This window comes from Aethalodelphis obliquidens, unplaced genomic scaffold (assembly GCF_003676395.1).
Source record: "Aethalodelphis obliquidens isolate GAN/ISIS:26980383/991018 unplaced genomic scaffold, ASM367639v1 scaffold23, whole genome shotgun sequence".
In the NCBI taxonomy this organism is placed as follows: domain Eukaryota; kingdom Metazoa; phylum Chordata; class Mammalia; order Artiodactyla; family Delphinidae; genus Aethalodelphis; species Aethalodelphis obliquidens.
In genome coordinates this window covers 24,313,046-24,339,845 of record NW_020837967.1, presented here as the reverse complement: position 1 = coordinate 24,339,845, position 26,800 = coordinate 24,313,046, and the positions used below count along the sequence as shown (strand labels likewise).

General features: G+C 41.9%; 2 long non-coding RNA genes across 3 annotated transcripts in view; one reads left to right on the top strand and one right to left on the bottom strand.

The window, feature by feature from the left end:
- Positions 1–2,811: 2,811 nt before the first annotated feature.
- The window catches only part of LOC113628431 (uncharacterized), a 202,674-nt gene continuing 178,685 nt past the window's right edge, over positions 2,812–26,800 (bottom strand). The window contains exons 9-11 of the long non-coding RNA XR_003436097.1: positions 7,993–8,238; positions 5,651–5,686; positions 2,812–3,272 (exon numbers count right to left, since the gene is read on the bottom strand). This is a non-coding gene — a long non-coding RNA (uncharacterized LOC113628431). The remainder of the gene's footprint in view (positions 3,273–5,650; positions 5,687–7,992; positions 8,239–26,800) is intronic.
- Positions 14,153–20,193, top strand: LOC113628432 (uncharacterized). 2 transcript variants are annotated; one of them, XR_003436099.1, is made up of 4 exons: positions 14,157–14,249; positions 16,131–16,587; positions 18,632–18,760; positions 19,122–20,193. It is a non-coding gene; the product is annotated as an uncharacterized LOC113628432 (long non-coding RNA). The 2 variants fall into 2 exon arrangements; XR_003436098.1 differs by having other exon boundaries at positions 14,153–16,587.

Below are 26,800 nucleotides of genomic sequence, written 5' to 3'. Positions count from 1 at the left end.
CTTGAATTCAGTTGAGGCGGGTATGTCATCTCCCTGACAGGTGACAGGTGGGTGCAACCTAGGAGACAAAAGTCATCACTGTCATCACCCAAACTCTTTGATTATCCGCAAAGCCCTGTTGTTCTGGGAAAACAAAGTCACAACTTCTCTGAGTTTTATCCCAGTTGAGTTCTATTTGGCTCTAAAGGTATGTGAAGGTTCCCCTTGGTAATTAATTCGGCATGTCTCTTCTCTACTTGACAAAGTGTCATTTATTGTTTACACTTTACGTTGGGTTCAGGCAGTTTGTAATCAGTTAAAGCAATATAATGAGGCCAAATTAAAGTTAAATTTTAAAATCTGATTTTGCAAGGTCAGATCCAGTTGCACCTGGACTTTAAGCTAGAGATGGTGCTCAGGTCACTGAGGTGTTCGATTTGGTCCATGTTGTGTTTTTAAATTCTTGAATATCAGAAGATAACATTTAAAAAGCAAGTATTTTGGCTTCTTCCAAATATCAGAGGCTCTGATGATGTTAGCCCCCCTCTTCACCCAGGGCATTCATCGTTGGAGTGAAGCTGCCCAGTTCAGAGACACAGATGTTCCCTGTTTTCCCATAACCCCAACTGGGGGCTATTTAAGCTACCCATGTGGCACTGGAGTTTATGATGGACCTTGAAAGTGAAGGGCTGGATCATTTTAAGACTCTAGCTTAAGAAGGATCATAAAACCTGAAAAATAAACAGCTTTGCTCAGAAATCCACTAATGCTCTAAGTGAAGTAATGATTTTCAATAGTTACATTTTGCCCTATAGATAGATTTTTCACTGTTTCTATGTCTGTCTTCTAGAGAATAAACTTCTTGTGCATTAGAGATTTTTTCCAATAAGATATTGCTTTTTGGTATTTAAACAAAAAAGAAAAATACTTAAGAAAAATTGAAGTGCAATATAGAAGGTTGGATGCACAGTATGGCCAGGCCTATGTGCGTGTTGCACGGATTGCATTCACAGAGCACACAGGCTTACCCAGCAGAGAGTCACAGAAGTTTCTCTCCTTCCCTTGGCCTCTGTTCTCAGGTAACAACATGGGAGAAGGAAAGTTAATTATCCTGTTAATTATCACGTTTCCGTTTTGTTCTATACCACAAATGGTCGACTCAATCACCTTTAAATTATACTTTAAAGTGAGCTCCGAGGCTGTATAGAATGTGGGTATTTAATAAGTCTGTTATTTGGGGGAGATTCTCTTGTCTAGTCACACTTTAGGTACTGCTGTTGACATTAGTCAAGATAAGGTTTGGATGCAAGTGACAGAAAACCCCTGAGATAACAGGCTTAAACAAATTTGAAGTTTATTTCTCGATGCGTAAAACTGTCTGGATATATGTGGTCCAGGACAAGTTCGCCCACAGTGGTGCCAGGGATTCAGGCTCTTTCCATCTTGTTGCTCAGTCAATGCTTGATCTACATTCTCAAAGTCACCTCTCCATCCAAGATAGCAGCTGAACTCCAAGAACCCCCCAGTTTGCAGGAAGGAGAAGATCCAGATATTCTGTAGCTTGTACTCCTTAAACCCCATTTTTCTCAAGAAGCTTTTCTCAGCTAATTAAGAGACTAGATTGGTAACTTCTCAGTTCACTTAAAACTTCCTTGTAAAAAACTTCATTCATTTAAATACTTTAAAATGCATTCATGATGGCCATCATCAAAAAATCTACCAACAGTAAATGCTGGAGAGGGGGTGGAGAAAAGGGAGCCCTCTTGCACTGTTGGTGGGAATGTAAAGTGATACAGCCACTATGGAGAACAGTATGGAGGTTCCTTAAAAAACTACAAATAGAACTACCATATGACCCAGCAATCCCACTACTGGGCATATACCCTGAGAAAACCATAATTCAAAAAGAGTCATGTACCACAATGTTCATTGCAGCTCTGTTTACAATAGCCTGGAGATGGAAACAACCTAAGTGTCCATCATCGGATGAATGGATAAAGAAGATGTAGCACATTTATACAATGGAATATTACTCAGCCATAAAAAGAAACGAAATTGAGCTATTTGTAATGAGGTGGATAGACCTAGAGTCTGTCATACAGAGTGAAGTAAGTCAGAAAGAAAAAGACAAATACCGTATGCTAACACATATATATGGAATCTAAAAAAAAAAAGGTTCTCAAGAACCTAGGGGCAGGACAAGAATACAGACATAGAGAATGGACTTGAGGACACGGGGATGGGGAAGGGTAAGCTGGGATGAAGTGAGAGAGTGGTATTGACATATATACACTACCAAATGTAAAATAGATAGTTAGTGGGAAGCAGCCACATAGCACAGGGAGATCAGCTCAGTGCTTTGTGACCACCTAGAGGTAAGCCTGACACTATAAGAAAAAGTAGTAAACATTTGGAAATTTTTGCTATACTTCTTTCCTGATATCTTATACCTAGAATATCATGTATCTTCTTTAGCAGCGTCTATAATTTGTTTAAAATCTTTTCTGCATTCTGGACTACCATGTTGACCAGTAAAACAAATCTAGGCAAACACTTCAAGGTGAAATGAAATCCAAACCTCAGATCTGTACAGTTAGTTATGTCTGTAAACCAGAACTGGGGGAGGAATGGGGGTGAAAATGCCAATAATGTCGAGAGAGAGAAAGTGCTGATTAAAAACTGGATTGGCTGGTGAGAGACTGGAAATTTTCTTCCCGTTCCCAAGAGGCTTATTTTTTATCTTTCTTTTTCACATGGTAAAGCGGCAAATTAAATTGCAAAGTTAATTCTCATCACTAAGGAAGGGATTCCAAATGTAGTAATTAAGGATTGCTGAGCATTTAAATTTTATTCATGAGAATGAAAACTTTTAAATAATTAAACAATTATTTGTTCTCTTTTACAGATTTATGTTATTATAAAATACTACAGTTTAACATCGAGTGTTTAGGCACTAGGTTCCAGAGACTTGGATGGCTATTTTAAAATTAGAGCTGTGTTTATTGATATATTTGATTTTATGAATTATGATACTGGAGCTCCCTTGAGAGATGATGCTCTCTCTTCTTCCAAGATGAAGTCCTTAACAGGATGAGATCTTATCTTGCAGGAAACCATGAATGCACTGTGGAGAAGAGTGATTTGGATTTTTCTCTGCTAGGACATAAAGTACATTTTGAATGCTTTACTGTCTCTTCCAGTGATTTATCTTATGCATGAAAATAATCTTCAGCCTTGTTCACAACAGATGAATCTATCTTTATAGAAATTGAACAGTCGTTCTGCAAGAAAACCTAAGAAAAACAAAATGATTTCTTTTTGGTAAAGTAAGCAGTATTGTATCTTTGACTGAAAATCTCGGTATTTAAGGCTTATGTCAAAATTCTTATTTTAAACAGTGAGGTAGTCATTGGAAAAGTTGAAATTATTGTCTTCTTTCCAAGGAAATGTTGAGATTATAAATTCTACATTGTGAAAATGGTATCTGAAAATAAAATTCTAAACAATTGAAAACTAGAGAATATGTTTCTTTTCCCAAACTTGCCTCACCTTTTAAAGTTGAGTTTGGATCCCTCTGCTACTTCCAGTAAATAAGGCTACTCTAACTCCCAGATAACATTAAAAATATAACTGCCTAGAAAGGAAACAACTTTGGAAGTTAGGGGGCTTCAAGCAAAACTAAATTATAGTGCTTCATCAAATGACACCAATAATCAGAGGGGTTATTTAATGAAATCATGGGGTTTTTGTTAACAAAATAAAAGCTTTAGCTTTTTACATATGGACAGAGAAAACGTGTATAGCCCCACGTTGTCCTGTCGTCACCTTGACGGACAGAGATCGTTATTAACAAGAGTGTAATACAGGCATCCAGAGAGTCTGGAATTCTGTCTCTGTTAAGATTTAGATCCTGCCAGTGGCTAGCAGCTGTTTTAAATTTAAGAGGACAGGAGTGAGTTAGCGACATTTTGTAAGAAATAAATGAGCCCTCAGTGCACACCAATTGCTGGTAAATTCAGAAAATGATAAACATTCTTCCCTGAGCAAGAAAGTCAGATCGGAAACACACCTGCAAAGATTTATTTTCAAAACAGCAAAGATGTTGCTGTGCAACTGAAATATTCTATTTTCACCTTTTCCCCCCCAATTTTTCCTTCAGGATGGTCTCCTGACTTCAGTTGCTCTCATAAAATCTGAGAATTTTTGATGAAAATAAAACAAAACTCAGAACTTCACAGCTCAAAAGTGTCCACTTCAGTTTTAAAACCTAAGTCAATTTCCATTAACATTTGCTCAACATAATTTTCTTATTTTGGTCTATGTTTCTTTTTTTTTCCTGTGAAAATAGTATCAACATTTTAAAAAGAATGAAACAAAAAAAAACATTAAAAAGCAATCAAAAACTGTACAGAAAACTGAACAGTTCTTAAGCCACCCAATAAAGGGGCTGCTAGCACCAGAAAAAAATAGATAGTATGTCTTATGTTTTATCCTATGACTGGCATTCCAGAGAGTTGGTGAAAAACTTTGAACAAACCTCTTCTTTAAGTCAATTGTGTGAAGTTTTAAACTACCAACTTTCTAGTGTTTCTAAATATTATGTAATTGATGCGAATGAGAAAATTTGTATTTCTTAATAAACCTAATTTATAGAAAACAAATTCCCCCAGGTTGCCATTTTAATTTCCTGAAATAGATCGTGCCTGTCACTTAACACACTATAAACTATATGCATTTCTTATTTCCTTGTCTTTAAATCATAATTCAGGAAAACCTATGAAAAGAAGAATCTATGTTCAGAGGTGAAGTGAAAACTGAGATAAAAATATGGGACAGTAATGGAGACTATACTTAATATAATTAAACTGTAGTTCTATGCCATAATTTGCTTCTAAAATTAGATGATCATCAAAATAGCTCTTTATATTTGTAGTTTTCAAAACTGTGTAGCATTTTTGCCACCATCAGGTGGATGATACACACACACACACACACACACACACACAGAAACCACATAGGCTGAGATAAGTGAATTGAACTGATAAAATGAATTTTAGGTCACTTTAATAAAGTTAGACTTTATTAAAAAGGCTACATAATGAATTAAAATAGAGTATTTTTTCAAATAAATCCAGCCCAAGCTTTATAAAACTACTGTGTTTCAGTAAAAAGGATATATATGTATGTATGTATATATATATACACATATATATATACACACACACACACACACATATATGTCGTTCCTACTCATGAAAATTAGAGTTATAAACTTTAGGGTATTAGGGAAGGTGAAAAAATAAATAATAGTAAAATAATTTCTATTACCATGGTTTATATTACTGCTTCCAAACATGATGAAAGGGTGTGAGAAAAAGATCCTTTGTGATTGTGATCATAAATGCCCAGTCATTACCCCCCAAACTACATAAAATCAGAACCTAGAATTAAAACAACAATAGCAAAAACAAATAAGGAAAAAATCCTCAGGGTGCCAATATAGCGCTGTGCTCCTCTCCTTATGATAGGTTTTTTTTTTTCTTTTTCCTATTGCTTTGGGATTGCAAAAAAAAGTTTGTCCCACAATGTTATTTCTATATAAAATGTGGGTCTGCATGTGGGTCCTTACGTTGCACAATCCTTGGTGGTAGACGATAACATCTTTACTTACCCGTCTGCCAGTATTTTCCTGTGCACACAGAAGGTCCTTAAAATACAATTGAAAAAAACATACAAATAAATAATAACACATCTTGTCCTTAAACTTAATCTCAATGACATAGCAACAGCTGCTTTGAAGGGAAGGATTCAAGCAAAGCTAAACCACAGAAAACGGTTACCAAAACTTTAGCTAGTGCCTTGAAGAGGCCGCACGATAACCTTTGATGTCCAGTTCAAGTCTTAAATCTGTGGGAGCAATGGCTTAGAAGCCCTGAAGCCCTAAACCGTGGAAATCCAATTTTGACTTAAATAAAAAACATTTTGTTGAAAATGGTTTCATACATTAAGAATCCTTGATGCATATCTTTTACTAATTTGTCTTTAATCTTCTGGAAAAAGGAATAATTTTGATATAATCTACATCACAAAACATAATGCAGTAACTCAAAAATATACAACAGTAATTATTGCTATTAACAAAATGTTGGAGAATTTTAAAACTCTATGAAGAGACATTTAAGGAGACAGGATAAGCAATAATTCTTAAAATGTTAGCGTTCTGAAATGCATACATATGCCCAGAAAAGTCTAGTTTAATATTAAATGTATCCATTTTTATGTATTTTATTACTTACAAATATTTTTAAATGTGTGAAATCAGAATTTATGTTACAGAATAAATGCTAATTTTCATAAAGTAGACTTACTTTAGATCTATTAAGTGTGTTTAATCATTCAACAAACATCAATCACACGCTCTTGCATGATACTGAGGTACTGACTGCACAGTAAGACATTGATTTTCAAGGATCTTTCAGTTCGATAGAGGTGATAAGATAGTAGGAACAAGTCATATCAATACAAGAGATAAAACTCCAAATATTGTTGAATTTCAGTTATAAATGTAAGTTCTAAATAAACATTTGGCAATGTAATTATGAGCCATGACCAAGGAGGTTTGCTAAGTGAATTTATATATATAAAATGCCTGGAGCATGTGTAGTAAGTGCTACAAATGTGTTAACTATTAGTTATTTATTCCAGAAATACGGAATAGGATGATTCAACATTACGAAAAATGTCTGGTTTCTTACATTAACAAGAAAGAAAAAATGCATTTGTCAATATATACAAGAAACACACTTGATAAACTTCAATAACAATCAACCAAAAACCAAAACCCAGCAGTTACAGGGCTAAAAGGCTAATGGGTAAAGCATCATCATTAAAATCAGAAAATAAATAGGGATAGCTACTTTCTCAATCAGGGGTCAGTCAAGAGGCGGACATCACACCAGTTATTTTAGCAGAGAGAATTTAATATAAAGAATTATTACCTAGGTGTCAACTTCACAAGGTAGCTTAAAAACAAAAAGAGAACTTGGGATCACAGAGGTAGCAACTGCAGAAAACAGCTACCACTATATGATGGAGTGGGATCAAGAAGAGAAATTGGAGTTTTTAAAGCTTAGACGCTTAGAGAAAGGCCTCGAGGAAATGAAACGCAGATGTCATGTATCTCTGAGTTGGGGGTGCAAAGAGGCGGTTCCTACACATGTTAGAAAACTGTTCATGGGATTATCCTGCTGCTGTGGGAAGGAACTGCTCTGTCAGGATGAAGCAGCATTGGTAGGTTGACGCTCATAGAACAGGGAGCAAATAAGGAGTGACCAGAAAACAAACAGTAAGGAACAATCCCTGCTTCCTTCTCCTTCCTGGGAGCTCTCTGCCAGTGAACTCTTTATCAGCACAGTTTAACAGGGTGCCACCTTGCAAAGCAAAAACACGGTCTGCTGAATTCCAGCCCCAGCATCACAAGCAAAGCATCAAAGGTTAGGTTTGGAATGAAGAGTGGCATGTTTGCTATCACCATTATTATTCAAAAATTAGAAACTTAGGCTAATGCTGAAGGTAAGAACACAAAATAATAACAATCAACATAAATACTGGGGGAGGGCAGCGAGAATTCACTTTATTTGCAGAAGATGTTGTTATACTTAGAGAACTCAAGAAACTATACTAAATTATTTTTTTAAATAAGAGACTAAGGTATGGTGGCAAGACGTGAGATACATATACAGATGTCAATGGATTTTCCTCTGTACTTGTTGCATCAGTTAACTTTGTTCTGTAGCAAAACAACCCTGATACAATAGCAAACATTTATTTCTCACTGACATTCCATGAGGCCTGAGGGTTGGTGGTGGGAGACACTCTTCCATGAGCCTCTTGTGTCCCTATGTGTCCTGCTGGGTATGCTAAGCCTTCAAAACCCTGATCATTTTTTTTACCCAGCCATTCCTCAGGGTTGAGTATGCAGTGAGCAACCTTGAGGGAGAAGGTAATACCTACCTCTGGGGCAAAGAGCAGGCTTGCTTACTGCTTGCTATGACGTGATGGGATTTCAAGTTCACTGTCCCTCTCCTGTGATGCAACCGACTTTGTGTTCAGGCACGTATCCGGGCCCCAGCATGGGAATGAAGACTCGGGGAACCAACACAAACGTGCTGACGCTCACTCTGGCTGCCGTCTTTTGTCTCTGGTCTAGGAGTTGTGTCTTCTGTCAGCATCCGTGCGATGGGCAAATGAACGTCTTAACTTGAAAGTAAAGTAAATTATGACACCCTTCACAGGTCTTGATGGTTGGCAGCTACCCTGCTCCAAGCTACGGGCTGGCTGCAGGTCTGCTTCACGAGCATTCTTGTTCCAGGATCTAGGCTGAAGAAGCAGCCCCAACCTGGCCATGTTCCTGCCAGAGAGCAGGAGCTCAAGAGGACAAGTATTATCACACACTTGAATTTCAAGCTTCGGTTTGCTGTGTTTATGTCATATATTCATTGGCCAAAGCAAGTCGCATGGCCAACACAAATGGGGACAGGATGGATGGGTGCTTCATCTCTAAGAAGGTACTGCAAATGATGTCCAACAAGCAGACCTCTCTTACCATGGAGGAAGTAGATAATGACGAATAGTACAATCTACCATACGAGTGATAACCACTTAAACATAAATGGGAAATAAAAGCTTTTTCATGACAGTAATCAAATCTAAAAAAAAAAAAAAAATTAACAAAGAATTACAATAGCTACATGAAAACCTTTTTTTCCTCTTGGAAGATGTAAAATAAAACCTCAATAACGGAGTTCCCTGGTGGCCTAGTGGTTAGGATTCTGGGCTTTCACTGCCGTGGCCCAGGTTCAATCCCTGGTCAGAGAACTGAGATCCCACAAGCTGTGTAGCCAAAAAACAAACTAACAAAACAAACAAAAAACACCCTAAAAACACCTCAATAAATGAAAACTTACGTTACTAGATAGAAATACAGTATGATTTAAAAAATTCCTTCCCCATTTTAATACATTTTAATGCAAAGTGAATCAGAATCTTAAGTTTTTGGTGTTCTTTAAAATGAAAATGAATAATTTGTCTGTATGGTCCAGGGGGATTCCCCCATGAGAAGCTGGTAAGTGATAAAGCAAGTTGCAGAAAACTGTGCAATATAACGCTATTTTTATAAGGTAAAAACACCACGTATTTGTGTGTTAATATAAAGATGTATTTGCAGGAGCATATGAAGAAGAGGATGGGTACATAACTCGACTTACCTCAGAAGGATGAATTGGTAAGAGAAGGGGAATCATTCTTTTCTCTTTTTATATCTCTGTATTGTTTGACAATGGCGTTAGCCCAACAGCAAATAAAGTCAGAGAATCATAAAACTATTTTAAATCGTGTCTAAGTCTCCATTAAACGGCGGCATGTGTTAGGCCGACGTGGGTAAACACACAAAACGAACGAATATTTTGCTTCCTGGGCTCAGGTATGAGGCGGAACTAGGGGGTCGTCTTCTGCCATCAGCATCGCTTTATTCTTCAAAACCAGCCTGGCACTCTTGGAAACACTCCTCATTAAAAAGGAATAAGTTTTTCTAGAAGGCAACTGAAGATGCCAGCCAAAACACAAATCTGATGAGGCTCACTTGTATGTCAAGGTTGGAAGCAGGTTATCACAGACGACAAGCGTTCAACTTTTTTGTGCCTAAGTACACGGATCAAAGGAACTATGTCGTCCCCACCGTGGGTATCATGGCATTTATTTTTTTAATTTAATTTTTATTTTATATTGGAGTCTAGTTGATTTACAATGTTGTGTTAGTCTCAGGTGTGCAGCAAAGTGAATCAGTTACACATATACATATATCCATTCTTCTTCAGATTCTTTTCCCGTATAAGTTATTACAGAATATTGAGTAGAGTTCCCTGTGCTATACAGTAGGTCCTTGTTGATTATCTAGTTTATATAGAGTAGTGGGTATATGTTAATCCCAAACTCCTCATTTATCATGGCATTTAAATTGGATTCACACAAACCTTATTTTTATACGGGTCGATCTTATTACTAGAGTGCAATTCTCTGTGGTATATAATATTAAACAATATTAGAACATATTAAGAAAAACTGTAATGGCTGTAAAGATTTTGTGTCAAGTATCCCTTTTAATCACTGGAGGACCAAACTTCACAACGCTGGAGAAATTCTCGGGGAACAATTCATTCTGAGGGCTCCCAAAAGTTTCTTTGAGAGGATATTTCAAAGCTATTCCAGAATTTTTTTCTCGAATTCTATAGTCAGGAATTAGAAGGTCTTATCTGCTGAGGCCACATTTTTAAGTTTTGCAAAAGCTTAAATCCTGGCTTTTTCCTCCCCTTAGTCTGATGAATCTTATGATTATCCTCAAGAACATTGTGTTACACCTTATCTCTATGCGTGACTGGTGGTTAAAGATGGTGTGGAAGTAAGGAAGCCGTTTCTCAAGCCTTGGGGGCTACAACCAAACCAATAATATCTTTGAAGCCCTTTCAAAATTCTTCTGAACAAATGAGCTTAAAAACATGCATTGGAATGTGCAGGGATGATGCTCCCGTAACACTGGATTCACAGTGAAGAATTCAGCAGGGGAAAAAAATCAGATTTATTCACTGGGGAGCATCTAAAACCCTGCCCAGCAGTCTATGAGGACTACTCATGTCATTATCAAGGTAGCCAACCCCATGAAAAGCGCTAGAGCACACACCTTCCTTTGTGAATATTTGAATGTTCACGACAAAGTTCTTATGTTCAATTCTGAAGTTTATTAGCTATCAGAAGACAAGGTATTTGGCTAAAGAATGCAGGGGTCCTTATCTTTAGAACATCAAGGAAACTACTACTTCAAAATGAATAACTTTCATGGGGGTTTGCCAAATTTGGCAGATATACTTGGAACTTTGTATGTGGAACCTGAAATTTTAAGCACTAAACACCAATGTTAAAGTGTGTTAAGTATGCTTCAGGCGGTGATAACTAAAATCCAGCTATAGAGAGAACACATTATTGGTACAAAATAATCCCTCTCTTTCTTCTTTTTTTTTAAAAAATAAGTTTATTTATTTATTTTTATTTGTTTATTTTTGGCTGTGTTGGGTCTTCGTTACTGCGCGCGGGCTTTCTCTAGTTGCAGCGAGCGGGGGCTACTCCTCATTGCAGTGTGCGGGCTTCTCATTGCGGTGGCTTCTCTTGTTGCGGAGCACGGGCTCTAGGCACGCGGGCTCAGTAGCTGTGGCTCACGGGCTCAGTAGTTGTGGCTCACGGGCTTAGTTGCTCTGCGGCATGTGGGATCTTCCCAGACCAGGGCTCGAACGCATGTTCCCCTGCATTGGCAGGCGGATTCTTAACCACTGCACCACCAGGGAAGCCCTTCTCTTTCTGACTTAATCCTTGAAAGTAATTTCAGGGGAAAATAAAAGGTGAAATAACATCTAGTCTGCTTGCAAGATAAATTCAGGTTATATTTTCCTGATACGATGACAGAAAACTCCATTTGGAAGGTTGGGAGGAAATTTTTCCTCACTTACATTTCATATTTGCCAAACAATCCCCAGGAGAAGATTTGGGGAATCAAATTTGATTGTGTTGTAACTTCCAAAAATAATTTGGAAAAATCTGGGGTAAAACAAGTTTTTATTTTACCCCCAATAAGTGAGCTGTCCTTGTACAGCCCTATCCAATTGTCATGACCATTTGTGAACCTCTTCTCTTTAATCTTTCTATCTGTGCTTGTGAGAACAAAGCAGCATGATAGGCTTCGTGTTAAAAATGGCCTGTATTGTGTTCCCGCTTCCAAAATCCCTTCCAAACTCTAGCTTCCAAAGAAAGCTCGAGAGCGGGCTCCATAGTCACATAAAATCACAGAACTAAGATGAAAAATGTAGGTCTCTTAAGTTAAAAATTAAGTCTCTCTTCTAAAATACAATCACCTTTATGTATTTTAACCATGATCTTTAATCAATTCTACCACTTAAAATGGAGTCAGGGCTTCCCTGGCGGCGCAGTGGTTGAGAATCTGCCTGCCGATGCAGGGGACACGGGTTCAAGCCCTGGTCTGGGAGGATCCCACATGCCGCGGAGCAACTAGGCCCGTGAGCCACAACTACTGAGCCTGCGCGTCTGGAGCCTGTGCTCCGCAACGAGAGGCCGCGATAGTGAGAGGCCCGCGCACCGCGATGAAGGGTGGCCCCCCGCTTGCCACAACTAGAGAAAGCCCTCGTACAGAAACGAAGACCCAACACAGCAAAAATTAATTAATTAATTAATAAACTCCTACCCCCAACATCTTCTTAAAAAAAAAAAAATGGAGTGAAAGGAAACCATGGATTTGAACAAAGAGTAGGTTAAAATGATTCTTGCCTCATTTTTCTGCTGCTTCAGGAAATGTACCCTTATCTGTAATAATATAGAGCTGATTGCAATTCCCTTTATGCTTCTGTGCCTTCTCAGATTATGATTTCCTAAAATTCACTTTTCCTCAATTTATTAGCTAAGCCATTAATTCCTTGTCCTTCAAATCTCTGATCAAGGAAGTCCCTTGCTCTGGAGAGCCTGGTCCAGATGGAGGGCCCTTTCCTCACTTCTCCACCACACTCTGTGGACCTTTTATCCTGACACTTGCCACATACTGTGCACCCCATGCCGCCCAGGACCATATTGTATTGGATTTTATACGTGCAGCCCCTCGCTGAGTGCCTACTGCATGCTAGTCTCTCAATAGACATCTTGGTTGTCCAATATGTGTAGATAAATACATGCAGATATACATGTCAGAGAGAGTAGCTAGAGAAGAGTCAATGATTTAACTAGGAGATGGGGATACTGGGCAGTCAGGAAAACCTTTACAGAAGAGGTGAGGTAAGTTGAAGGAAGCATGAGAGGAGAGACTCTTTGACAGGGGAAGGGTTAGTATAGGAAGGAAGGAAAGGAAAAAGGAAAGATAGAAGGAAGGATTGATACATGGATGGATGGATGGATGGAAGGATAGAATGAGGGAGGATGGATATTAAGCAAAGAGGCAAAGGAGTCTGAGGAGGTCTAAGGCAATGGGGAAGGGTGGGGGCTGTGTTAACCTGGACTGTTAACCTGGAGCCGTTACCAGGCTTTTGTCGATTCTATTCACGCAGGAATTTGGAGTCTAATATTAGCATATCTTTTTCTTTAAGAGAAGCTAGAAATCAGGTATGAAATCTCCCAATTTTTAGATCTTGCGAAGAAACTTAAAGTTTTAACACAGGCTAGAAACACGCATCCTTGCGCTCAGTTTGTCAACAACTTGTTTTGTGCCCGTAACAAGAAGCACATAGACTGTGGCGAGCAAGTCGTCTTTCACCCCAGGTCAGTGGCCAGGTGGTGGCATGAGAATTACATAGAAACACCCATGTTATCTCTGTGGCATTCCCTAGCGAACCAGGTGTCCTCATCGTGAAGGTCCCCGTCGCTGGGAGAGCACTGCTGGGTTTGTAGAGCACCCTGAGGAATTCCACACTCCTGAGTGCAATGGAAAGGTCAGGAAAAACCACCCCAGATGGATTCATTTCATGCTGCAAATTCATGACCCAAAGAAAAGGTGAAGGGGGAGCCACGAAAGGCCCACGGACAGAAATTTGGGGGGAACACATACATTCAGGGCACTTGAGGAGAAGAAAAGGAGGAAGGTCCTGAGGAAAACAGGGGGTTTGCCAGGAGAGCTGAGGGAGGAAAGCCAACGAGGTCGCTTATCACAGGGAAGCTCAGGCTATACAGTGCCCTTGTTTTTATGAATAAAATGACATGAAAAGTCATTTTAACGACCATTAAATGATTTCTTCAGCCTTCTTTTGCGTGCAGGTTCAAGAGTTAACACTCCCTGACAAACAATGCAGCTTAAGAAAGGAGGTGGGAGGCCGTTGCACATCTGCTTTGCTTTAACCTTTCTCCACAGGAAAAACAGTCCTGACGACTTGGACCGGTTTTTAAACTTGGAATTGTCTTACATGGAGCTGAAAAGCCCTCACACGCAACGAGATTAATCTCGTGGCGTTGAAACCTTTGGAAACCTGGCATGGAATTTTCTTCTCAGACTGGAAATGCACCTAAGAAAGGGCTACAATGAGTAAACAGATACGGGGAAATGTGTAACCTCGTTAGCAATCCAAGAGACACAGATAAAAGCCACAACGATAATCTTCGGAGCCTGGAATGATGCTGGTTCCGAGAGCTGGCTGCTGTGTTAGTATCTCTGCTCTGAAACATTGTTGGAGGTTAGTACAGTCGGGACAACTTCCCCAAAAAAGAATCTGGCAGTGCCTTTCAAGAGCCACAGACTATTCTGGTTCTGTAGTTTTGGGAGTTGAATTTGGAATCTCTACAATTAGAGAAAAACTACAGGCGTCAATGTTGTTGTGTCACCTCTATTTCCATCATATTCGGTGTGCTTTATTTATATGATTATTCATTAGTTCAGGAGATCTTCTGAGGTTGGTGTCCCTAGAAGCAGAGCCTGAGATGGGGACTGTTTTGCAGTGATTCAGTGAGAGTGTTTGCAGGTAAAACCTGCAAGGGACTGAGGGGTCCAGGATGGGACTGAGGAAGAAGCCAGGTGAACACGTGGACTCAGCTTCAAGCCCAACCTCAACCTGAGCCCACGGGGAGCTCTGGAGCGTGAGCAGTCCCATTGGTTGTCCCACCTTGAACAAGGGGCTGCCCTTTTGCACAATGCAGGTTGCTGGCTGAGTGTAATGACCTGGGGGGAGGGTGGGATTGTCCCTGCCTTTCCAGGTGAGGCAGCTCCTATCAACTCTGGAGAAGGGTTCAGCTCACAGCACCTGGAGGATGGATACCCCAGCCTGGGGATGGGGGTCTGGACACTGGCAAGCACGTCTCTCCTCTCCAGGTTGGAGATTATAATTGGTGTGTAGAACCCAGCTCAGCTCATCAAGTCTAGTATTCCTTGAGGGCAGATCTCCTGGACCCCACTTAGGTTTCGTCACCAAACCCTATTTTGTTTTCTTCTGGGAACGACATACCCCTTTATCTGCAAGTGGTTCTTCCACTGGGACCTCCTAAACTGTTTCTCCAAAACCCCACCCCCTCCCCTCCACCCCATTTTCTACCCCTATTCCAGCCATAGGTGAGTAGCTGAAGAAACTGACAAAAACAGGAAGAAGACATTGGTAGATGTGAGGCAGAAGTGTGGCTCTCACATGTTCAAAAGTTGGGGACTATGTCTGTTTTTCTTGTTGGTGCCAACCCGATGTATCACAGTAACAGAACGCATGAGTCAGAAGGTTGTCCGGTCCCCTTGGGGAGCATCTGTCCTGTTCTGGTTCAGCCTTCGGAGTGTGTGCCTCTTCTTCCAAGAGTGTGCTCCCCTAGAAAACCCTCGGAGTGATACCAGGCGTGGAGAAGCCGGCTGGCCTTCTGTATACAGTCTTCTCAGCTTTAGTTTCCACTGCCAATCCTTTTGTTTATCTTCCATGGAATTTTAAAGAGAAATTGGGAGGATTCTCAAAGCTATCAGGAATGGCCAGTCTTCTGCCAAGTTAATTCAGAAGAGTTTTTAAAAGGAAAAGAAAAAGTGTTTGCACATTTGAGAACTTTTCTGAGAATGCCTTCGAAGTGATGTCTTTTTTGCTAAAGACTTCCTGTTTAAACCAGATAGTCTTATTTCTACATACACTTGAGAAATAAATGATAAATATGCAAATTCAAAAGGAATAAATGAAAAGCACTGAGGCTTTTCCACATGAAGTCTTAAAAATAGTCAAAAGACAAGGGGATCTAATGGCGGAATAGGAGACAAAGATTACAGAGAAGCAGAACAATTCAGGAAGAACTGAAGTGGTCAAGGGCTTAGGTTTTTAGTTCAAATCCCTGTCCTACTCCTGAACATCTGCCACTTTGGACAAGGTTATCTTCCCAAGCCTCAGTTTCTTCAGCTGTGTAATGGGAATGACGTTTCCTTCCTCTCTGGGCCAGCATGGTGATGGCTGGGGGGATATCTGCCCTGCAGGCTCTGGAGTCAGAATGCCTGGCTTTCAGTTTTGGCTTCGCCACGTCCCAGCTGTTTGACCTTAGACTCAATAACCATTTCAGTCTCCTTTCCTGAAAAAATGAGTATAATGAGAGTACTTATCTTCTAGGGGATGATTGGAGAATTAAATGAGTTAAAACCACTGAAATGCTTAGAAGAATACTTGGCATGTAACAAGCCTTAAAACAACATTGGCTGCTTCAGTATCCTGTGATAAACCATAATGGAAAAGAATGCGAAAGAGAATGTATACGTATATACATGTATATGTATAACTGAATCACCTTGCTGTACAGCAGCAATTAATGCAACATTGTAAATCAACTAGACTCCGATAAGATAAATTTAAAAAACAACATTGGTTGCAATGTGTTAGATATTATCATGATTTTTAAATTAACTAATGTATACAAAGAAAATGATAAGTGGTCAATAAATGTTAAAACAACGATTTGATCTGTATGTATTTCATAGCAAGTGGTATATCATATATGAACACCAACTAAATGTTTCTGATTTGACGTCACCATCACTAAGGACAAATAACTCACACGTCGCATGACAAGGTAACTGAGGCCTTCTGTGCGAAATATTGACAGATCTGTCTAAGTTCATTATTAATATGGTGTATCTTCTTTCTTCATTTCTTTTTCCAAGAGTATAAAATATCCCTTATCTTAGCATGATGGATCATACTGACAAAACCGAACCAGTCACTAAGAAACAGCCTTGAATAAAATTAGCCCTCCTCTCCCAGAGTGACAAGGAAGGAAGGAAGGAAAGAGGGAGAGGGAGAGACCGAGAGAGAGAAAGAGAAAGTCAGAGACAGAGAGGGAGAGAGACTATGAGAGTGAATGAATAGGACACAAAAATAAAATGGTTTCATAAAGATATCAACATGCAACTTAGAAACTGAAGGCTACGTGGTGTCTACACCTGACCTTAGAAACTAGTCAACACTGAATCCAGGCTACCTTGGATGAAAGGGCATTAGAACAGCATCTCATTTCCAGGAAATGAACCTCTACGTTACCTTTTTGGTAACTTCAAGACTTAAAATAACGACTTGCAATCCGTTTACAGAGATCATAGAGACACATCGAAATTAAGTGTTGACATGTGTCTTCCAGGTAAAGATAAGACAGGTGTTTCGGCTCTAAGGTGATGTGTTTCCTTACAAAGCTTTGTGCCCTGCAAAATGATTTACTGAAGGAACTGAGTTTATGAAGACATGAGATTACAGCAGGCCATTCTAAACTATGCAACCTTGTAACCAGAGCAGTATCAAAACAAAAATTGGTTCCCGGAGTAATAATCTCCAGAGCCCAGTTAGGCAGCTCTCGGGGAGTCTAGAAAATGCCACAGCAAACGAGTGAGTGGCATCCCGGGTGACGTTTACATCAGAACAGAGCTGGCAGGGCCGCGGCAGCACAGATCGGGGAGGCTGTGGGCTGCTGTGAAGGTGGGCGACCCAGGACCTGCTACTGCCCCAAGGCGAGGGCCACAGAGGCTGTGCCTCGCTTCTAGGGGAGGGTCTCCCAGAGGCCCACGATATCTATTTCCTTAAAGGTACAGGTTATAGGTTCCTAGTGCTAGGGTGGTAATCAGGCTGTTTAATTTTTCCTTCTCTGCTACAGGTTATCATTCTATTGCTGTGGTAACAGTGCCCCTTGCCCAGGAAGAGATCGTGAACCCATGTTTCCAGGTCCTGCTAACCTCCTTTCCTAGTGATCAATTGCATGGGAGTTAACTTGCACTGTGGGTCATCTAATGTGATCAAGATGGTATTAAATCGGATACGTTTTTAGAAAAATTACAAAGCAACTTGCTAAGAAACAGGTTGCTTCTGGCTGTGGGAAAGAGAGCTACAGTTTGAATGAAAGTGCTGGGGATCCTGGAGGGAAACTGAGACATGAGCACGGTGAGTGAGGTAGATGAAGGCCAAACCATCATAATAAGGCTTAATGCTTAGACGATGTCTAATCCTGTCAGCCCTCAGTATCTGTGGGTTCCCCATACACAGAATCAACCAACCACAGATCAAAAATATTCAGAAAAAGAAATGCCAGAAGGTTCCAAAAAGCAAACCTGGAATCTGCTGTGTCAGTAACTATTGACAGAGCACCTACGTGGTGATTTAAAACATACAGGAGCATGTGCGTAGGTTCTAGGCAAATACTACCTCATTCTATATAAGGGACTCGAGCATCCGTGGATCTGGGTACTGGCGGGGCTCGTGAAACCAATCCCCCAGGGGTGATGAGGGATGACTGTTCGAGGGGATCTTTGGGAGTCCTAAAATCCATCTTTAGCATTTTCCCATTTCCTTCTCTCCTGGGGAGGTTGGGACTGGGGGGGGGCGGAGCACGAAATGAGTAAATAACAAATTGAGATAGGAAGGGCTGTTGAAGAGAGGGACAGGGACGACCAGCCCCACCCATCTGAACATCAAGGGAGGCGCCTCTGAAGAGCCGAGAGCGTCCAGACCACGATCCCGGCCTCGGCTCCAGTTACAAGCCGAGGAGGCTGAGGGACAGAGTTGCTTGGGAGCCTTTGCTCTTAACATCTGTGGGTCTCCGTCAGCTCTTTTTACCCTCCGTCTGTTTCCAGCTGTTTCCAACTTCAAAAGGATGAACGGATTGTGGTTGACTTCAGGAGTTGGAAAGCAGGAGGGTCTTTATGGCTGATCCCAAGGCTTAGAAGCAAGAGAAGGATGAAAACCTTGACCCCAAGAAACAGGTGGGTGCGGTGGAAATCAAAGCCATGGGACAAACCCAAGAATTCTTGGGAAAAAAAGAATTAGTTGACCTCAGGCAAAGAAGCAGCCCAGGGGACTGCCGTCTGGAGGCTGAGCGCCTACAGAGACGCCACCCCCCTCCAGGGGCAGCCCCTTCCCTCGGAACCGCTCACTGCGTCCTGGGAGTGAGGGGACCCTGTTTCCATTGTCCAGGATGTGTGGGGCGACTGAGGGGGTCTTTGCTCTGGGAAAAGAGACTCTGGAATCCCACGTTAGAACCGGCAGGCGTTCTCCCAAAGGAAATTTCAGGGTGTATAAGCACAAATAATGTAACAGTAGAAACATGCTGGGTACCACTTTTAGCTCAATACAGGAAGTGATGAGGCCGAAGGGAAAGTTTAAGGATGTGACGGGAAAGACTGGAGCTCTCGCTTATCGGAGGGGATTCCTGAGCCACCAGGCATGATGTCTGGCTCTGCGGCCACGCTGGTGCTCAGGAAGCTGGCGTTCACTACGCTTGGAGCCTGGAGGAAGGAAGAACCAGGCAAGCTCTAGAACGGGAGACGGGCATTCAGGTAACGGCAGCCGGCAGAGGGGTGGGCTTCGGGTCGGTATCTCCCCAGGTGAATCTCCTCCGACCACGAGCACTGAGCTCACCTGGTGTACTGGTTGACAAGGCAGACCCCCAGCCTCTCCCCCAGACCTACTAAGCCAGCACCCCTGGTGGCGAGGCCCTGGAATCAGCATAGTAACAGCCACTCCAAAACTTTCCCATTCTTCTGCATGTTAATACCGGAGAACCCCTGGCTTAGGTTTTGTTCTCTAGAAATCTGGGTGCCTGGCTGAGAAATGGGAACAACTGTCCAGTTATTTCCCAGAACTCTGAAGACTGAACATCCACGCACAGGCCGTGCATAGGGTTATAACTGAATAGATCTCATTCCCCTTATAACGTCCCTAACGCACACAATCGCTATTGTGCTACTTGGTAATTAGGCGTCATTGTGAATGTTTCCCCAAATGACTGCGATTCATGTGGTTTTCAAACATTTCAAGCCAGCATTTCTGCCAGCAGCAGGGGAGAGAGGCGGGAGCTGGAGGGTGCTGTAAGGAGAATATCAACTCTTACCAGCATAGGATCCGGGTTGGGTGTGCCGTTCCTGCAGCTGGGACGCCCACGATAGGAGAGGTCATCGCTTCCTTTCCTGCATGGAAGGCGGAGCCAGGCCCCAGTCTCGGCTTCCCGTGCCGTGTGGGTGTTCTCTGAAGCCCTAGCTCCCTGGCCCTTCTCAGGAGCCCAGCACACTGACCACTGGGCCCGCTAGCCTCTTCCCTGGGCTCCCTGGGCTGGGAAGGAGAGTCGGGTCAGCCACCTTGAGCGGTACAGCCCGAAGGAAGATGCGGAAGATTCGCATCGCAGGACAGAAGAGCCTCTTCTCTTGCTGGAGAGAGCGGCGCCTCTGAGGATTAACGTGGCTCACCTGAGGGCACAGGACTCACTCAGGGCAGCTCTGCACCTTGACTTCGGGTCCTAACTCCTAACGCAGTTCCCCTTCTTTTCCATCTATCCCTGAGCTGTTTGGCTCCAGCTGGGCAGAAAGCGAGCATCTGACTCACAAGAATTGTATACCAGGCACAGCTGGGCCCGGGAATAGCTTCCTGCTCTTCCGCACATCGCCAGATGGCTTCTCTTAGGCATCACTCCATTTTATTGGCATATTAAAATCACAACTCAGAATCGGCATTGGTGGCAGGATCTTAAGCCCTGGGGGAAGCAACATGGCAGATCTCTTACTTTCCGCTGACAGATTATTGAACATCATTTTTTGGACCCCTATTTGTTATTTTCTAGCAAATGTTCTTAGTGCGGCCAAGGGGACCAAAAATAGATTCCAACATTACTTGTGGTAACTGTGAGAAGCTGAGGCCATGCAGCTTGGAAATACAGTGAGGTCCTGGGGACAGACGTGGCTACACTCAGCCTGGTTACATTTCTCTGTGCTGAGGTCATCAACAGGGCTGGGGACTTCCTAAGAGACAGACAAAGTCCCTGCCCAGAAGGACTGTTCCCAGAGAAGTTTATGTGTTGCACAGAAGCGTCCTCAAGTCTATCAGAACTTTCCACTTAAGAATAGCCATGCCCCATAACACTCTAAAGTTTGGGGAAAAAATAATCAAAGCCCTTCTTATTTCTCCACCTACTTACCAAATAGCATTGAAAACCAAGCAAGGCTTGTGTTTTAAAAAGGCACGTCTGTTCTTCTTCACAAGTGATCTTCTTTTCAGCCTAAGTGGATGTGAATGTGTCAACCTGGCAGGTGATACAGGTCCTTTACAAGAGTTTATCCTCAGCCCATAAAAGCGCCCAGAGACATCACACAAGTGTGCTTACCTTCCGTCAAGTGATGCTCTATTGTTTTACGGGGAAAAAATCCTTTCAAGGGCCTGTGGTTTTTAGCCAAGGATGAGCAATTTGGCAAGCTCACCAGGACAGGCTGCTAGATCATTCTTCTAAAAGAATGGTGGAAATCTTTGACTCTGCAGGTCTTGTCCAAGAAATCCCCAAGGGCCCCACATCACTATGAACTCTCCATTTTTCTTTTTGGAACAAGTAAATGATTCTGTCAAGAATAGATCCTATGGTTGCACGGAGGAGAGAACAAATTTTTTAGTAGAAATTCAGTCATCACTTCACTTCTCTGCAAGAACGAAGGGGGGAAAGGTGTCAGTGGCATATAACCAACTATAATAGCTTCAGCTATGTGAACCTCTTTATATATCTTGGAATTTTTGAAGCTGAGATCGTCTGTGCCAAGATACACTTGGGCAACACAACCTGAGAAAACAAAGTTTTAAATAAAGCACTCTGACATCTTTTTCTAATGACACATGCAATTTTGTAATAGACCGAGCTTACGTCTTTCCTTCCAGCTCGGGAGAAGGCAACATCGTCTGAGTCTGGCCCCAAATCAGGAAGAAAGCTGGGCTTGGCTTCACCCCTGGTCCTCTGTGGCAGCTGGTCCAAGAGGCAGACGGAGAAACCATACACCACCCCCTTAAGCCGAGAGTTTTGGGGAATCTGTTCCTGTTCCCTTGGTTTCTAAACATAAATATGTGTGAAGATTTGGGCTGGGAATGGGCAATCCTCTTAAGTCATTCTGGACGCCCGAGGAAGGTGGGATGAGCTCTCCTTCATCTGGAGAAGTTACCTGGGAAACTCCAAGTCATCCTTCTGTAGGCTGATCACAGTAAGAGCTCCATTTTCTCCACGAGAGCCAAACTCAAAGTTAATATGATTTTTCTACCAGTTTCAACATACTAATTAAATACCTGGCTTTAATTTTTTGGAAGAAAGAAAGCAGAACCTTCATTTCAGTCACAGAAATAACCGTATCTTTGGCTTGTATTAAAGGCTGTTGGTCTCCCAAGCTCTGTTTGAAATTCACAACATGGGGATTTACAGAATTTTCATAAAAGCAATTGAAGTTAGTGTCTCCATGAACTCCCAGGGTGTACTTCTATTAACAAAAGATGTTTTTCTTTACTCACACCTGCTCGGCTCTCCATGGGGGCTCAAGCAATACACATTCCAATCGAGCAGCGTCAATAAAATCAAATAAAAATTAAGTTCCAGGGGACGGAATGGAGCTAAACAACATAAAGTCCATTTGAAAAGGAGCTGAATTATTGGAACTGGTTTTCTAAGCAGAAAATGGTTACAGAAAAATAGATTTTTCAACTGTAAATCATATAGTTTTGACTTGGTGGAATTCTCTTTCTGCAATTCTAACACGTCTTCCTTCTGTTTCTCCCTCTGTGTGTGTGTGTGTGTGTGTGTGTGTGTGTGTGGGCGGGGGTGGTGAGGGAAGGGAAGAGAAGGGAACAGGGACGGAGAACATTTGAAAGAGGTAGAAGAGGGATTTCCCTGGTGGCGCAGGGGTTAAGAATCCGCCTGCCAATGCACGGGACACGGGTTCGAGCCCTGGTCTGGGAAGATCCCACATGCCCGTATGTCACAACTACTGAGCCCGCGAGCCACAACTACTGAGCCGGCGTGCCACAACTACTGAGTGGGCCACAACTACTGATGCCCGTGCGCCTAGAGCCCGTGCTCCACAAGAGAAGCCACCGCAATGAGAAGCCCACGCACTGCAACGAAGAGTAGCCCCCGCTTGTCACAACTAGAGGAAGCCCGCGTGTAGCAACGAAGACCCAACGCAGCCAAAAATAAAGAAAGAAATAAAGAAATTAAAGAAAAAGAAAGAAAGAGGTAAGAGAAAAGAGCTAGTGAAATAGGAATTTCTTTTTTCTTTTTGAATGTTACTGGAAAGAATTACAGAGCTGTCACAAAGTCTGCCTAAATGAATGTGTTTATACTCATTAGATTATGGTCTTAAGAAAAGAAAACTTACGTTTCCTTACTCAAAGTCCATGAAATCCCACTTGTCTTAAGAGGCCTTCTCTCTGTTGGGAAACAAGGTAAGAACTTAATTCCCCTAACTGCCAACACGTTCATTTTCAAACACAGTATTAACATGACTAAGGTTTGTTCTGAGAATCAAAGAACATCCGAAGAGTTTGGCATTAATAGTGCCCCTTCCGCACGCACACACACTCACGCGGAGCACATAGAACTATAGGTGAAAGGCAAGGTCCCTGCCTTTAAAGAGCTTACTCCTTTTGGGGAGCAGGAATGTGACAGATATGTGCGTGATGGGAACAGTGTTTTTGTGAGAGGGAAACGTTCCTTGTTATTCACAATTTTCTGGCTGTTTTTGAAGGAAGGGGGGATCCCGAAGGGACCGTTTAGGGGGAGGTGATGGGTGTGAAGATGCTGGGCTGGGGAAAGAGTGGTAGCTCTGCCTGGGAAGGGGACATATTGGAGGGGGGGGAGGGTGCGGGGAGATCCCGGAAGCAGGAGATGCTGGCCCAGAGCTATGAAGGGCAAGTAAGGAGAGCAAGGTGAGGCCGCCTGTGGCTGAAGAGAAGCTCTGGAAGGGGACCAGAGATGTACGATGGGGACTTTTCTTGATTTTTTTTTTTTAAATTGAAGTATAGTTTATTTGTATCATCTTTTTAAAGATTCCACATATAAGCGATATTATATGATATCTGTCTTTGTCTGACTTACTTCACTCAGTATGATTATCTCTAGGTCCATCCATGTTGCATTATATCATTCTTCTTTATGGCTGAGACACACACAGACTGAAAGTGAGGGGATGGAAAAAGTTATTCCATGCAAATGGAAATCAAAAGAAAGCTGGAGTAGCAATACTCATATCAGACAAAATAGACTTTAAAATAAAGACTGTTACAAGAGACAAAGAAGGACACTACATAACGATCAGGGGACCAATCCAAGAAGAAGATGTAACAATTGTAAATGTATATGCACCCAGCATAGGAGCACCTCAATATAAGGCAAGTGTTACTGATTCTTCATTCATTCATTCATTCATTCAAACGTCTTTCCTAAGCACTGCTGTGCACCAGGCTCTGTTAGATGCTGGAGACAAGGCAGACACCGGCCCTCAAGAACCCTCCGTGAAGGGGCTCATTGCCTTGTGGAGGGCATTTTCTCCTGAAGAGGGTAGGGAAGGATTCTGAGATGTTGTCCAGGCTGGCACGGGGTCGAGGCACAGAGGTGCCAGGGAGCACGGCCATGCCTGCCCCCCTCACGTTTCAGAGGGGTGTCTGCAAAGGATAAACGCAACGTGCTGGCTCTGACTTGTAATTGACTTGACGACCAAGAGTTGAAAGCATGGAAGTGTAGGAAGACCATGCACATCTGTCAGGAATGTGGAGGGAAGGGAAAGTTTGCTTTGGACGGGGTTAGCGACTTCTCAACGTGTTAAGGTGACTTGACCTAATTAGCTTGTTCTTTCACCTTGGTCTGGAACAGTCTTGGGAGCTTAATCCTTCAGAGCAGCTGTTCTCAACAGAGGTGTCCCCAATAAACTGGAATGAGTTTGGAGGGGCGCTATAATTTCTTACTAAAATTACCAAAAGTGGGCAAATGAAGCCACCAAAATGTTTAAAGTGAATATAATAAAAACTTGGATACTTAAAAACAGCAACCCCCCCCCAAAAAAAAACTCAGTCTTCTCTACCGCTGTAACATGTGACAGTTTAATGTTTGTGTTTGCATGCATAACCCAATGAGTGTTCCCAGCTTGGTAGCTATAATTCCACTCCTTTCTGTCCCTTTCAAGAAGGAAATGCAAGTGAATACGAGAGAGATTTATTGTAGGTATGATTTTCCTTAAGGCTGCTTCTGGGCTCAGTGGAAAGAGTGTGTGATTGATTGATAATGTCTGTCTTGGATACAGGAAGGGGGTGTGGCAGTGTATTGCCAGGTAGTTGCCTTTTCGAGTTAGATCATTTCTATGAGCTCCATGGTGTTGCAGCTCTTTAGTTTGCTTTGTGTTCTAGTCACCTATATTGTAGTCATCTGGAAAACTCTATCTTACACAGTTTTGCGTAACTCATCTCACCTAGCCCAGCCACACCCTGCACCAAAGGGGCTCAGTAGATGTCGTTAGAATTCAACTGACTTTATATGCCATTTAGCTGAGCGCTTCTAACCTGGGTGCTCTCTTAAAATTATGGAACGACTTTACAAACGCAATGCCCATGGCAACCCCTGTGCATATAACACTCAATATAGACAAGGTACACAAAATATTTTTCTCAGTAATTGTCCTAATAGAAAAGAATACATTTTGATCGATAGTGAAGCTGTATTCAACCAGAAATTTGGGGGAATTGATTTTTCTTCAGAGCCAGTGCTTTTAGGAACCCATCAAGCACCCATGGCCACTTTCCTGACTCGGTAAACACGGTCCAAAGGGCCAAATGCAAGCTGTGCTAGCACCTCGTGGTCCCTCACACTAGAGATTACTTGGATGGGGGAGACTGGGTCAAAGTTGTACGAACTCAGGTGGCCACCAAAAGTTGCTCTTAAATAAATAAATACATAACTAACCAACCAATCTGGGCTCTAGGAGAATTTTGCTGAGAGCGACCACTTTATGCAAAGACCAGGTAAAGAAAAATAAATTCAATAATTGAGCATTCTGGTAAGCCAGGAGCAGATAATTCTAGGTTTTTCTATATCTAGTTGCCCAAACATGGATAAGAACTTAGAACCCTGAACTATTGAACATCTGAGGTAACATTTAGTCTTTCATGGCTTGCAGGTCCCATGCCTGGATCAATGGATTTAAAAATCTCACTTCCTGGTATTTATGGTTCCTTAAAGCTTCATTCATTTTAGCATTTGGAAACAGCCAGTAACCACCTTGAAGAAGGCAGCTCCACTTGTTCTATAAACTTACCCCCAGCTTGAAGAATTGTATAAAGCAAGCAAATAAAAATAACTACTACTGCAAGACGTTTGAAGGAAATTCTTCTTTTGAGAGGTAGCCTAATGTCAGGGTTGAGAGCATGGAATCTGGAGCCCAATTACCTAGGTTCAAATCCAGCTCCGACATTTACAAGCTGTGACCTTGGGCATGTCTTTAGCCTCTGTGCTTCCCTTTCCCCACCTGTAAATGAGGATGATCTCAGAAAATATTGCATATTCTGGTATGTGGACAGTATGCCTGGAAAGTCACTATAAGGCATGGCTGGGGCACTGCATCACCTGATGTGGAGTCATTAAAATCATCTTTAAGTTGTCCTTTTCTAAGCAACCAACTAAAAGTTCTCCCTGAATAGTGGATTGACTGCTGTACATGCAAAGATCTACCATGTGTTACTGTTCTTTAATTATAGATGAATGACATCATTGCTAATTATCAGAGAAATGCGAATCAAAACTACAGTGAGGTTCCACCTCACACTGGCCAGAATGGCCATCACGAAAAAATCTACAAACAATAAATGCTGGAGAAGGTATGGAGAAAAGGGAGCCCTCTTGCACTGTTGGTGGGAATGTAAATTGATACAGCCACTATGGAGAACAGTATGGAGGTTCCTTAAAAAACTAAAAATAGAACTACCATATGACCCAGCAATCCTACTCCTGGCCATATATC